Source organism: Anolis sagrei, chromosome 2, assembly GCF_037176765.1.
Source record: "Anolis sagrei isolate rAnoSag1 chromosome 2, rAnoSag1.mat, whole genome shotgun sequence".
Lineage (NCBI taxonomy): Eukaryota > Metazoa > Chordata > Lepidosauria > Squamata > Dactyloidae > Anolis > Anolis sagrei.
Window position 1 is genome coordinate 208,937,227 of NC_090022.1, and position 14,568 is coordinate 208,951,794.

The window sequence follows — 14,568 nt, forward strand, 5'->3', positions numbered from 1 at the left end:
CCTGAATATGTTCGTGACTGTGAATTATTTCAAAATAAAGCAGTACCCAAACCTTTAAAAATATATCAGACAACTGTATTTATTGAGAGATTCCGGGGACACCTTCAGAGAACTAAGATCTAAACAGCAGGTATTTTGCTTAGCAGTTATAGTAACATTTGCACACTGTTACTAAAATAATGACCATTCCCTTGTTATAAATGATATAATAATATGACAACAAATAGAGGGAGAAAATGTGGAGGTAGTGACGGGCTTTGTATTTCTAGGTGTGAAGATCACTGCAGATGCAGACTGCAGCCAGGAAATCAGAAGATGTTTATTTCTTCGGAGGAGAGCAATGACCAATCTCGATACAGTAGTGAAGAATAGAGACATCACACTGGCAACGAAGAACCGCATAGTCAAAGCAATGGTATTTCCTGTAGTAACCTATGGATGTAAGAGCTCTGGACCATAGGGAAGGCTGAGCGAAGAAAGATTGATGCTTTTGAACTGTGATGCTGGAAGAAAATTCTGTGAGTACCTTGGACCGCGAGAAGATCCAACCAATCCATACTCCATAAAATAAAGCCCAACTGCTAATTGGAGGGAAGGATATAAGAGGCAAAGATGAAGTACTTTGGCCACATCATGAGAAGACAGGAAAGCTTTGAGAAGACAGTGATGCTGGGGGAAATGGAAGGAAAAAGAAAGACAGGCCGACCAAGAGCAAGATGGATGGATGGTATCCTTGAAATGACTGGCTTGACTCTGAAGGAGCCAGGGTGGTGACAGCCAACAGGGAGCTCTGGTGTGGGCTGATCCAGGCATGTAGCCGGGGGGAAGGGGGGGCTTGAGGGGCTTCAGCCCCCCCCCCCGAAATTCTCATGGTGGTTCGCGAAAAGGCCTTGCTGGTGCATTATTTAAACTGTTATGTTTATTCATATCATGATCTGATCACCATACTCAATATATCCCATATGCATGGGGGTATTGGGGTAATGATACAAAAGGTTTGCTAGGCTAGACCCTCTTTCACTCAGACTCAGCCCCCCCCCGAAACTCAGCCCCCCCCGAAACCCCCCCTGAAAAAAAATCAGCCCCCCCCCCCCCGAAACGAAATCCTGGCTACGGGCCTGGGCTGATCCATGAGATCATGAAGAGTCGGAAGTGACTGAATGAATAAACAACAACAAACACACCACAGGTTGAGCATTCCTTATCTGGAATTCTGAAATTCAAAGTCTTCCAAAATCTAATATTATTCACATGGGAGGTGGAGAAAGCAATACTTTCCCTTTCTGCTGGTTCAATGCCCCCAAACTTTGTTTAAAGCATAGCATTATTTAAAAATACTGTGTATAAAATCACCTCCAGACTATCTGTTTAGGGTGTATGGGAAACAAAAATAAATCCCATGTTTAGATTGTGTATACATATGCAAATGAAGATATTCCAAAATCCAAATAAAATAAAATAACAATCTGAAATCCAAAACACTTTACTCCCAAGCAGTTAGAATGCAGATATATTTAACCTGTGTTTATAAAGAATATAAGAAATATCACATTGATCCAGCTACTCATACTTGGATATTCCCTACTTTCTGCTATGTTTGTGACACTAGTCAATTTCCTTTGGACTTTGTTGAGTCTTTTGGAATAGTAGTGCTGTTTAAACACAGCAAAATAGGTGCAGTTTGACATGAGGATGGTGATTGTGGATGGTGTGGCTTTAATAATGAATGTAATGTCTTTAACTGTTTCAATGTGTATTAATTTTAATCTTAATTAAAATGCTTATTTTAATTGTATGTTGAATAGTTGCCTATGTGTAAGCCACCTTGAGTCCCCTTCGGGGTTGAGAAGAGCAGGGTATCAATATGGTAAATAAATAAATAAATGAGCAGAAATTGGACCCAAAGGACAATACATGTATATTTTTCATATAAAATGTCTAGTATATTTAGAAAATAATTGAAAGTTACATCTTTGTTGTACATTCAGTTCTCAGTAATGTGAAAGAAATATGGGTGTTTATAATATTGTTCTGTTGTTGCTCTTGTAGTTATACATGGCTCTATGGTTAGTAAGTGTAGTTAAGTATTAAACTGATACTGGATTTCTGTGGGGACGGAATGAATAGCAATGGGTTTTTTCCGGTGGAAATATAACTTCAGAAGTCATGGCAACTGCCCTCTGCAGTTCTTGACTCCCCGATGACATTGTTTCCATTGTGTCAGCATCCTCTGAGAACACAACTATTGTACCGTATAAAATAATTGTATTATATTGCAGATAAAACAAGGCTATATGCATCAGATTATAAATAACTTAATTTTCTACAGGAATTTTACATCTTAATCTGCTGGACTATCACTTTCACTTAGACTCTGAAAGAAAATTATGTTATTGTATTCCCAGGTATAATTCAATAACTCACCCATAAGGAAATGTCAGGTCATATTTGCAACAATTTAGGGACCATTAAGCGAGATCGGAAGGTCATTCAGTTCGAGCATTGCAAATGAACCTGTCCAAGAAACTTTTGGTTAGGAACGACCAAGGACTCATTAAATAATCAATTTTGCTCAACTATTTCCAAGAGCCACATGATGGCTGTCACTGGAGTCCTTTGAAAGCTGAAACCGAATATGTACAAGGACTTCACTTAGAGCTTATTTCATTTTGATGATTTCCAAAAAGGAAAAGACATTTTCAAGCATCCTGTCTTTCTATGAGCCAGATACTATCACATGGCCATTTGGAAAATGGACAGTAAAATGGGAAGATGCTGTGACAACTGCATGCAGTAATCATTTCCGCATGCTGATTATGTGCATTATAGTCTACTCTAATTGCACCATAGTACATATTTAACATCAGCTGGCTATGCTCAAGAAGACAGACTGTATATTTGTTTTCCACAGATCTGCAAAAACCAAAACAGTTATGCTCAGGAGAGGGGCCACTGCCCTCCCCGCACTCACATCCAATCTTAAGAAAATGTTTCTGCTTTCTTGAATATGGTATAGTCCATTCCACTCATGTTATGAATTGCTTCAATTAAAGGATCTAAAAGCTTTCCTACCTGTATTTCTACTCACAGATGAGTGCTGTGTGGTCATAAGGCTCCATAAATGTTTAGTTTTGCCTTACCTGCCTGTTTAAATGGACCTTAACAGCTTGGTTGTTCCACACTCCTTTTAATTTGAGTATACTTCCAATGTTTGTGTTGTTCTTTTTATTGTTTGTGCTGCATTGAAACTGGTTTTTTCCCCCTTGTTTTAAAGAGGGTTCTATTTTTGATTATTTTATTATTACTATTTTGTCATGGGAACCATCTTGAGAAGGCCTTACCCTGAAACATAATACAAACATAATACGTGGAAAATATTTTTGTGGTTTTTAAAATTGAAACAATTGTTTGTTCTAGGCTGTATTGGATTATGGGTTTTGTAAATCTTAAAGTTGAAATTTCTCAGAGGGTGATCAATGTGGTATCTGCCCCCACTTGGGTTGTAACATACACTCTGGATCTCATTTTCTTTACTGGATGTAATGGTAGTGATCTTTGAATGGAGAAACTTTATAGTTGTGTTGGCATGGACATATGGTCAGATTTCACTCTGTTGATGTTCAGAGATCATGCAGACTACAGAGTTACATAACTCTTACACCACTTTAATTGCCATGGCTTCATCCTATGGAAGCCCAGTGCCTGTAATTTTTGTGTCACCAGAACTCTGTGAAAAGTTTAAATACCACACAAAACTACAGACTCCAGAATTCCATAGCATTGAGCCATGGCAATTAATTTGATGTCAAACTGCTATAATTCTCAGTGTGGATACAGACTCAAAATCTCTACATCTGGCTAGTGTGGTTGCGCAATGCAGAGATATAGTCTTGAAGCTAAAAATTATTACTTGTTGACTATTTTTCCCATTACCTGTTGGATTTTGCCTTCCTTATTTCCTATGGTGACGTTTCCTTTTTATATGTGTTTTTCTTAATAAACTGTTTTATTACCACTTTTGGAATTCCTGGCTGGTGTTGACTGCAAAGTGAATTCTGGCTGGGGTGCAACTACAACTCTGGAGACTCCAGTTTGAATTCCTAATTGGCCATAGAAAGCAACTGGATAGGCGTGAGCAGTCACACACAGTCAGAGGAAAGCAAAGACAAACCTAAACTGCCAGGATCACCACATGTCATAAGTCAGAAATGACTTGGAGGCCTATAGCCAACAATGGCTGGGATGCATCACATGACCTTTACCATGCAGAACACAAACATGTGGTGTTGACTCTATTTTAACAACAACAACAACAACACTTTATTTATATTCTGCCCTTCTTACCCCAAAGGGGACTCAGACACTTTGTATAGACAATACACAGAAAGACAGAACTGAAGGATGTGGTTTGTTTCGACTCAGTGTCCAGCTGTTTTAGGATGTATTTTCAGTGGGACTGGACAAAAGCTAAGCCACATTGATAATATAATACTGCATATGAACTCAGATTACATCTAAACATTCTTATAACATGCTAGGATTCTCTGGTAAGACCTTATGTATTTCTTGGACTTAGAACACTGAAAAACCATTTAAAAACCCACCTGTGCACTTTGACGTATAGAGAGGAGGAAGAGTAATACGCCTGACTTATACTCTCATTTAGATATGCTAAACCTTGTCTAGAGACTGGAACTGACTTCAGTCCACTAGTTGTTGAATAACATGTCATCTTTTTATAAAGTTTTAGCTATTGTGTTAGTTGCTTTGATTTAGTGTTAAATGTATATTGTTATATTTGTATAAGTTCTTATGGCCAGTTACTTTGTCTGTTATTAAGTTTAGAGTTAGGTTGCTTTTATATTGTTTAATATGGTTTGTCCTGATATGATTTGTTTGAGTGTTTTTTTTTCCCTTTTGGCATTTAATGTTTGCCATGTATGTTGGAAACAGCACTAATCCCCCTTGAGGAGATAGGGCAGTCTACGAATAAAGTGATGAAGATGAGGATGACTGGACTGAGAGCTATTAAGGGTATAACATCCTCCCATAGTGTGGCGTCCTTCAGGTTGTTTTAACTGCAATCCACATGAGTACTAGAGAACATAGTTAGTTAAGAATAATGTGAGCTGAAGTTAAGATCTTTTGGAGGTTTCCCCATTGGAAAAGATGACTCTATTGCATTCTTCTATGAAAAAAATAAGTCTAAGACTCCAGGTGTACATTGTTACTCTGAAAAAAAGAGATGGATCTCCCCCCCCCCCCACACACACACAAATCTTATTCCATATCCCCAAGCTGTATAGTTCTTCCAATGTTCATTCTTCTTTTTTAAAAGTCCATGATGATTTCTCATTCTTAACCCTCCATATTCTGACATTTCTATGTGAAATAAAACAAAACAAGTTGAATCCCTGATCAGTATCAAATATTAAATGATATTTCTTGTATAGCTAAATTTGTTTCTATTTAATACACTAACATTTTCAAATTAAGCCAAGTTTGGAAACTGAATTCTTTCAATTAATCAATATTTAGGAATAGTGTTTTGGAAGACCCTAATGGGCCAGAGATGTATAAAGTGAAGGTAGAGAAATGTGTCTTATCTTCCAGCAACAACAGGCTTGCAAAGCTCAAAAATCTGCATGGCACATCAGAGTGGATTATCTTTCTTTTTCTTCCCTGCCCACCACTAGCTATAATTTGTATTGCAAAAATGGGTAATGAAAATGCTGACTAATTTAAATAGAGTTTACATTCCTTACAGACATTAAAGCTGTTTGTTAAACTTTGTAATTACTATGCAAATCAAGTGCCATTTTTTAAAAATCGTAGCGAAGTGAATAAATACGGCAGGGGAAAATTCAGTTTGAAATACAGACCAATGTGTTTGTAGGGGAGACTGGACTTTTTAATGTATACGTTCCCCTTTCGTCTAACCCCCTATGTCCCCATTCCTACAGTTCAATGGATACTTATTAAATGTATTCCCTTTTGGTCAGTCACTTTAAGAGCTCTAAAATAATGAACACATTATGCAAACATTAAAAAAATGATCCATTGCATGCACCAGAATATTTGAAGTGCTTTATTAGGAAATATTGTCCTTATAATGTATGAGGTTTAAGTTGCTTTTTTGCCATAGTAATATATCTTCTAAACAAACTTTGTAAATAAGAAGTATTTTCCACAAGACATAATAAGAATCATGCAGGACACAAGTAGAACTGCATCCTTCTTGTCACACTTCCTTGCAAATGATATTATGGGCACATCTACACAGGCACTTTATCTTGAAGCTGGGTTGGGAACAAAACATCGGCTTGGTAGCTGGTTCCACAAGAGTCTGTTTACATAGCCATCCTGGATTCCCTGGACTTTGGCAGGGAAATGGGATGGCACGTACTAGTCCTCTTCTGTTTTTGTCATAGTGGGAGACTGGCCAACAGAGTAATCAATGAAGGAAAGGAGAAAGTAGGAGACAGGTCCTCCTCTTCCTCATCCCCTCTTCCAAATTGCTCTGGTGCCCTGGCCAACATAACTCAGTGCCTAGTGTGTTGAGTGATTTCAGCTACCACAAGTATGGTGGGCTTGGAACCCTGGCATGTCCATGTTTGGAAATGAATTCTTTGTTTTATGAGTTTTTCAACACATGATAGCCTATCCACAAGCTCGGTTCAGATGTTAAGATAAGTCAAATATTTCCAAGAACCCTAACTTTATTGATTAGGAGTAAGATGCTGGGGCATAGAAGTGGGTTGTTTCATCTTGTAGTAGGAATGCTTCAACAAGCTATGTGATACTTATCAAGTACTGTGTGACATACTCTCGTTATGTCATGGAAAGGAACTCAAGGTCAGCTCTAAACAACATGCTCAGAAAGCAGAAGGTCCCAAGTTCAGCCTGTCACCCCAGGATATCCAATCCATAGTCAAGCTAAGAAACATTCTCATCTAAAAATCCAGAGTGTTGCTACTTACTGTAAATAAAGCAGAATGAGATACTGAGATTTGCTGTTATTCAGTAATAGGTCAACTACTTATGTAGAGGTTTTTTATTACTCCGTATCCACTAAAATGTGATGTGGAAGCTTCCACTATGATGTATCTATTTGGGTAGTGGTGAATCATCAAATAAATGGTAGTAAATCTCTCCAATTAGCATGAATTAGTTGATGTTTTCTGTGTTATCTCTGATAGCTACGAATGTATTTTAGGGAAGATAATGTTGATATTATGTGAATCCAACACTATGGTATTATTTCAATCCAGCTCAGTAAGCGCGGTGATGTATTTTTTTCTAATCTGTAGAGGGGCAGAAATCGATTGGAATATTGTGATACATAGATGCTTGGTACCTGTTTGTGTAAGTGTTCCTGTTTGATAAGAGAAGCAAAAAGTATCTTCACTCTGTCCTTGGTACTATTGGGGTTGGGTTCCAGGATCTCCTCTGGTTATCAAAATCTGTAGATATTCAAGTCCAATTATATGCAGTGGTATAGTGAAATTATATTCCTTATATAAAATAGCAAAAACAAAATTTGCTTTTTAGATTAAAAAAAAGTTTTCAAGCTGTGAATGGTTGAATCTATGGATACAGACACTGCAGATAGAGAGGGCCAGGTGTAATTCCTTCTGGTGTCCAAATTAGGCATACTATGTTGCTTGTAATGCACAGTATATGCTTAATTAGCTCCAAGTCATAAGTCACCATTTTGTGTTTTGCTTCAGTGCTACAGCTCATCAAACCTGCAGACACCATGGAGATTCTGAATAGGGATTCTAAGAGTTGTAGTCCAAACGATGATTACCCCTAATCACCCATTACCTTCAACATAGTGTAGGCCAGTGGTTCCCAGCCTTTGGTCCTCCAGGTGTTTTGGACTTCAGCTTCCAATTTAACAGCTAGAAACCCAATTGGGATTTCTGGGAGTTGAAGTCCAAAACAACTGGAGGATCAAAGGTTGGGGACCACTGGTCCAGATAGTTCACTACCCTGTTGCCTTGATGCCCAGCAGCTAAAAGTCTACTGCCATTTCTAAACCAATTTGTTCACATTCATCAGAGTAGATTGCTCTGTGGTGCTGTTGCTGAGTTTTTCCAAATTCCGATCTTTTTTGGAAAAAAATCCCAATAGTCTCCCTATTAAAATGCTATGGCACATTGCTCAGAGGAGAAAAATGCCAATATTTATACAAGATTAAACACATTGATAGCTCGTGGTGCTCCATGATTCAGAGGGAGAAGAAGACTCTGAAGTTAAAATATGTAAAAATAAACATCATTTTTTAAAAAGTATGTTGAAGTACATATTTCAACTGTGTTCAACAGGATTGTAATTTCAGATTTGCAGACAAAAAAACATGGCATATAAAAACCTGGTTCAAGCTATTTTTTTCTGTCATCCTTCAAAGAACTTAGAATTCTCTTACAGTCATGCTATTCTCAGAACAAACTTGTGATATAGTTCAGCCAGAGAATTAAAGAGGGGGAAGGCAAAATAAAGACTAACCCAAGGTTATCAATGAGTTTGGTAGATAAACAGGAATTTGAACCTTAATTTTCATCCAGTTCTGCACATCACCAGCTCAGGTGTGAGTGAGATAGCAAATTTGGTCCTAGATTTGATTAAGACATTAAAAGAGCAATTCAAAGTGCTGAATGATATCCCCAAATTTTATTCAGCACCTTGAATAGCTCCTTCAAAGTTCGTATTAGAGTCACTGCACCATTGGCATAGGAACCAGTGCTTTTGATTGCTGACTCTTCATCATCATTAACCACCTTTTGCATTTTATCTCCATGTGCTGATCTTCTCACTATCTCCTCTGGTTGGACAAGTTGAGCAGAATATCTTGAAGCCGGTTTTCAGAGACAAAAAGAAATCAACTTGTAGACACCTGATTCTATATTCAGAGGCAGCATGGATAGCAACTGCTGGGGAAAAACAGTGGGAAATGACTATTGTATTTCTGTTCCACATCTACAGACAGATAACATAACAATTCATGGAATAGCCAAGACAATCATTTTGTAACTTATAATAATTTCCAGAGCAGCTGGATATGTTCCCTAACAAGAGCAACAATAAGCCTGAGGCATTGTCTCCGACTACACACCATAAACATGCAGTATGGCAAACAAGTGTGGGCTAAATGACTCTTAGAACCAGAATAGGCTGTCATGAAGTTATGTTTTTGCACAGCTTGATCTTTCTTCAGTGGTAAAGTTAGGACTCCTCTAATGAGCTTAATGGAAGCCAAGAGAAGATGTAGTTAGCAGGTAAGCAAAAAAAATATGGTCAACTGTGCTGCAGTGATGCCAATGTGTACTTGCACTAATCTGTGTTCAAATACATTCATCACAAACTCTGCAAATGGCAAAGGCACCCCTGAGCATCCAATACTATTAGAGCCTTGAACATCAAGTACTGTGTGGCTAAAGACTTACACAAGTAATACAATGGCCAAAGATTTTCATAAGTAGTACAATTCATCCTACATCTGCATTTTTGATCATATTATCAAGGTTTTCCATGAAGAAGGGGTTGCAGAAGAACACAATCTTTTCTTTGGGAACTTAGTTTATTCGCTGAACTAATTTGCAGTTATTACATTCTCAGTGACAATCAATCAGTTCTTTTCCATTTCAGAAAAGCATTGCATGTTGCAGTCCCAACTTAAAGATATAGGACTGATATATAGGACATGATTCAATGCTAATGAAGTTGCTTCGATTGGTGGATCTGCGGTGGTGGAGATACACGAATTCTCCAATCTGGTGTGCACCCTCAAAATCTGTAATAGGCTGGGAAGCTGTCTAGAATCTGAGCAAATTTCTGTTTTTTATTGAGGGCTTCAGAAGCTAATAAAGGGAAAGAAAATCAGCCTGCACCAATGGACATCTGTTGGTGTAACATTACATTCAGACTGTTTTTTAAGCTCTTGACAATTTAATCATGATTGTCTGGTCATAACAAGAATGGAGGTAGCTTTACTGATATATTTCATGATGAAGTTTAGTGATCAGGGTTCCCAAACATGAACCAAATTATAATAATCCTCTTCCAAACTTCCTTATACCTATTGTTGGCCAATTCATTAATTCAGTATGCAACTCTGCAGGGGGAAATGGTCTCACTCTAACCTTTATATTACTTTTTCTATTTTGTGTTAATTTTATTTCATGAACAAGGAGGCAAGGAGGATGAGAAATGTTATTATTTTAATTATTATCAGAAAGGCTTGTCAGCACAGAGTTCAACGATTATTTTATTCCCCATAGAATTCATTTGCTTAAATACATGGAAAGGAATTCAGAGGAGAAAATGCCATTAAACTATGCTTCACAGTTTATTACTAGGAAGAAACCAACCAGTGAAAATACACCATATAAAAACAGAAAAATAGACACATACAGAAGGAATAAGAAAGTTATTAAGTGCCTTCAAGACCTTATTGAATTAAGGCATTTCAAAAGTTATCATGTAGTTTTCTTGGCCAGATTTGTTCAGAAGAGGTTTCTCATTGCCATCCCATGAGGGTAAGAGAATTTGACTTGTTTAAAGTCACACAATGGGTTTCTATGGCTGGGAGGAAACTTGAATCCTAGTATATCAGAGTCCTGGTCCAACACTCAAATCACTATACTATGCTGGCTCTCTGTATAGTATAAAATATGAGAACTATCGTTATATTGAGTGGCCACGGTCCCCTAGTAGGGCCATTGCTGAGACCAATCCTTGCACTGTAGCATTCAGCTAGCCCCATTTTTCCCTTCTCCTTGGCCCAGCCCGTTCCAAATAGTCCAGGCCCCTTATTGAATTCTTTGCCCCTGGCAGCTTACCTTGCATGAAGAAGAGAGCGAAACTAGTTTTAAATTGATTTTAATGTGTATGTTGTGTTAACAGTTTATGCCTATGTTTTTGTTTTATATTGTATGTTTTTGTATTATTTTGCATATGTGGAAATTGGTCTGAGTCCCCTAGGGAAGATAGGGTGGTGTATAAACAAAGTTTTATTATTATATTTATTATTATTATTATTATTATTATTATTATTATTATTATATGTTTTGCTTTACAATTTCACTTTGTTAGGAATAGAGATTAGAATAAATAGCTCAACATAAAGTAATAGCACTGTATGGATAGCCTTGAAGCCTTTTAAACAGAAAAAATATTGAGAAACAGAAAAAATAGCATTTATTCTGCATTAATTTGTCATTGAAGATCCCAAATAGAGGCTTTTCTTCCACACATTTCTTAGTGTTCACTTGTATTTCCATTAAAATCACCTGGGATTCACTCCTATGGACTCCAGTTTCTGCAATATAATGCCTTATGTCAACATTGCAACAATATAGTATTATTAGTAGCCACTAGCTATAGCTTCTGACAAGGTGTTACTGAGTGACCAACAATTAGGATACATTTGCAAAATATTGGTAGATGTTCATCTATTGGGCCAAATGGCAAAAGCACTGGTTACCAATTTGTTTGGCCAGAATACCTTACAACAAGGTTGGGGATTTCTCACAACATTTCTCATCTTAGCTTATCCTGCTGCAACAACCATAAGATGGAGGACTGAGGGACAAACGACAAGGTCTGTCCCAAGGCAAGGCCATGAGGGGACCAGAGCACACTCACCCTTACCCACCCAAGGCCAGGCAGTGGGAAGCCACCACTGTATTTTAAATATTTCCCTTTGCTGCCACCAAAACATTATTTAAGGTTTCTTTTGCTGCCACCAATTTATTATGTTAGAGGCCACCTCCTTCACTGGAATGTTTAAAAAGCCACACAAAGACTTCAGTTGAAATAAAACAGGAATATGTTGTTTATTTTGTTCTGGAACAGTAAATAAGCGTAGTGGTTTCAATAGATTAACAGGCTTTGTATTTAGATAATATAAGAATTCATCAAACTTCAGATAAAAATGTTAATATTTCCCTGAGAGAATTGAGATATGCAGACTGTGCATAACCACTTCTTGTTTCCCAAACAATGAGTTGTTTGGGAATGTGCTTCTATTAGTAGAAAGAAGCTTAGGTTCAGCCAGCTGGGCATGAGTTGTGTCCTCATATACCTACAACACCCTGGAGTTATATCTAGATGAACTTTCATTTCATTAATAAAACATAATGAGAGGAAAGGGACTGTGTCAGTAGTAAAACTAGAAAGGTTTACAAGAGATGTGATCCATCCGTTTCATTTCGGAGTAGCAGGATGATTTTAAAGGTTCAAGAGCAAAAACAATTAACAAACGAGTAATCCTAGTTCTCATTCTCTCCCCCCTCCACCTTACATGCATATAATAATTCATATCCTCCAACTATCCTAGTTTAGTGTATTGCCAAATGTTTTCATGACCAGAACCACTGGGTTGTTGTAAGTTTTTTTGGGCTGTATGGCCATGTTCCAGAAGCATTTTCTCCCGACATTTCACTGGCATCTATGACAGGCATCCTCAGAGGTGGTGAGGTAAACCTCTGAGGATGCCTGCCATAGATGCAGGCAAAACATCAGGAAAGAATGCTTCTGGAACATGGCCATACAGCCTGGAAAACTTACAAAAACCCTATCCTAGATTAGCAAGGATCAGGCCCGTAGCCAGGATTTTGATTCACGGGGAGGGGGGGGGGTGAGTTTGATTCTGGGGGGGGGGGCTGAGTCTGAGTGAAAGAGGGTCTACCTAGCAAACCTTTTGCATTGCTACCCCAATACCCCCATGCATATTGGATATATTGAGCATGGTGATCAGATCATGATATGAATAAACATAACAGTTTAAATAATGTACCAGTAAGGCCTTTTCACAGACCACCATGAGAATTTCAGGGGGGGGGAGGCTGAAGCCCCCCAAGCCCCCCCCCCCCCCGGCTACATGCCGGGCAAGAATAGTTCTGTCAGTCCTCTGTCATTCCATTTTTTCAGTTTGTTTTCCAATACTCACATTTCTATCTCCTCCTCTCCCTTTCTCTTCAACATGCTTCAGTTGGAGCAACTGATTTCAATGTGCAAATGTAGTCATTCAGTTAACACATTGGGATGAAATCTTGCGCTTCTCGGTAAGCCCAGGAAAAAGTAAACGAATGCAAAAGGAAGGCATGGCAAAAGGAAACTCTTAGACTTTGTGTTCTCAGGAACAACTTTTGCCATTTGAACAATGCTTTGATGTTTTTTGGCCACACAAATCCCAGTTATAATCTCTGAAATATTAGAGAGTATGTTAATATGCTAATCTGGATGGTGGCAACCCCTTTGCATGGGAGGGCCCGCTCTGTACCAACAGTGGCAAAAAATGTAGTTGCAAGAAATTAGCCCTGTAATGAACCTCTCCAACTAGAAAGGCAGTGGGTGGGCACAGTAAGATTCTTTGTAATGAAGACATGAACACACTCATATATAAATAATCTTTGGCCAAAGAAAAACAGAAGATATCAAGTCAGAATGGCTTCCCGTCATCACCCAAGTCAGCGATTTGCACTGATATTTACCTTTATATCATATTGCTTCTACTAATCAAAACGTGATGACCCATCCTGTCCACCACCATCTGATTTATAGAGAGTCTTAGGCCAAGACTATTAAGGTAAACACAATACTGAGTTCAATTTTCTGGTAGCTGAAAGCATGTTTTAGAATCACTCTTTCCTCTTATCCTATTCTCTTTTTTCTCCATTTTCCTCTTTGTGCCAGATGATCTCCCTTGATTGTCTTTTTATGATCTATCTACAAGCATACAAACCTAAAATAAACAGTGAAACCAATTCAAAACCTCCACTGTGAGGGAAGTCAAACCTTGCTGCCTATATAAATTATGCAAAATGAGCAGCTTTCTCCCATTTTGGAAATGTTTTTGTACTCATCTTACTCAGGGAAGAGGATGATGGGGCAGGGTACCCAATCATATTTAGGTATTCCTTTTGGCTTCTGGGAATTCATCTTACATGGCCCACAGCTGTAATTTTTAGTAGGATTATAGTGAAGTTTGTGTTCATAGGATGTTTTTGAGAGCCTATGCTCCAGTAAGTGGACCATTGCCAATCCCTTTGGCCTCCCAGCCTTGAAATTTCTCCTTTGTCATTGTTGCCTATTCATCCATTGACATAGAGGGAGGTAGCACTGAGAAAAGTAAGGATTAGTAGCAAAAACTGTTAATTCCTTGATATGTGGATTGGGCCTGGGCAAAACTCGATATGAAGAACAATGGAATGATAATTTAGTGAAGACACAGAATTTTGGAAGAGATCTTTCTTTTTATAAAATTTCTCCCTGGCCAATATGCTTATAAGATGGTATAGGTGAACCCCCCTCCCCTCTAATTCACTCCAAAATGCTTGCCCCCCCCCCCAAGCATTTGATTCTAATATTGAGAAGATTCAAAACCCTTACTACTACGTTGACATGACCCTGACTTGTTTCTAAGGCAGAAGCTTACTTACTTACTTAGGCGATCCCTCGTTGGCCAAGTAGGCTAGTCTTCCAGGATCAGAATTCTTGTGAGTCTGCAGGTGGCTGTGGAGCCCTATTCTTGATCTGCATCTTCTCCCACAGTGAGGGCAT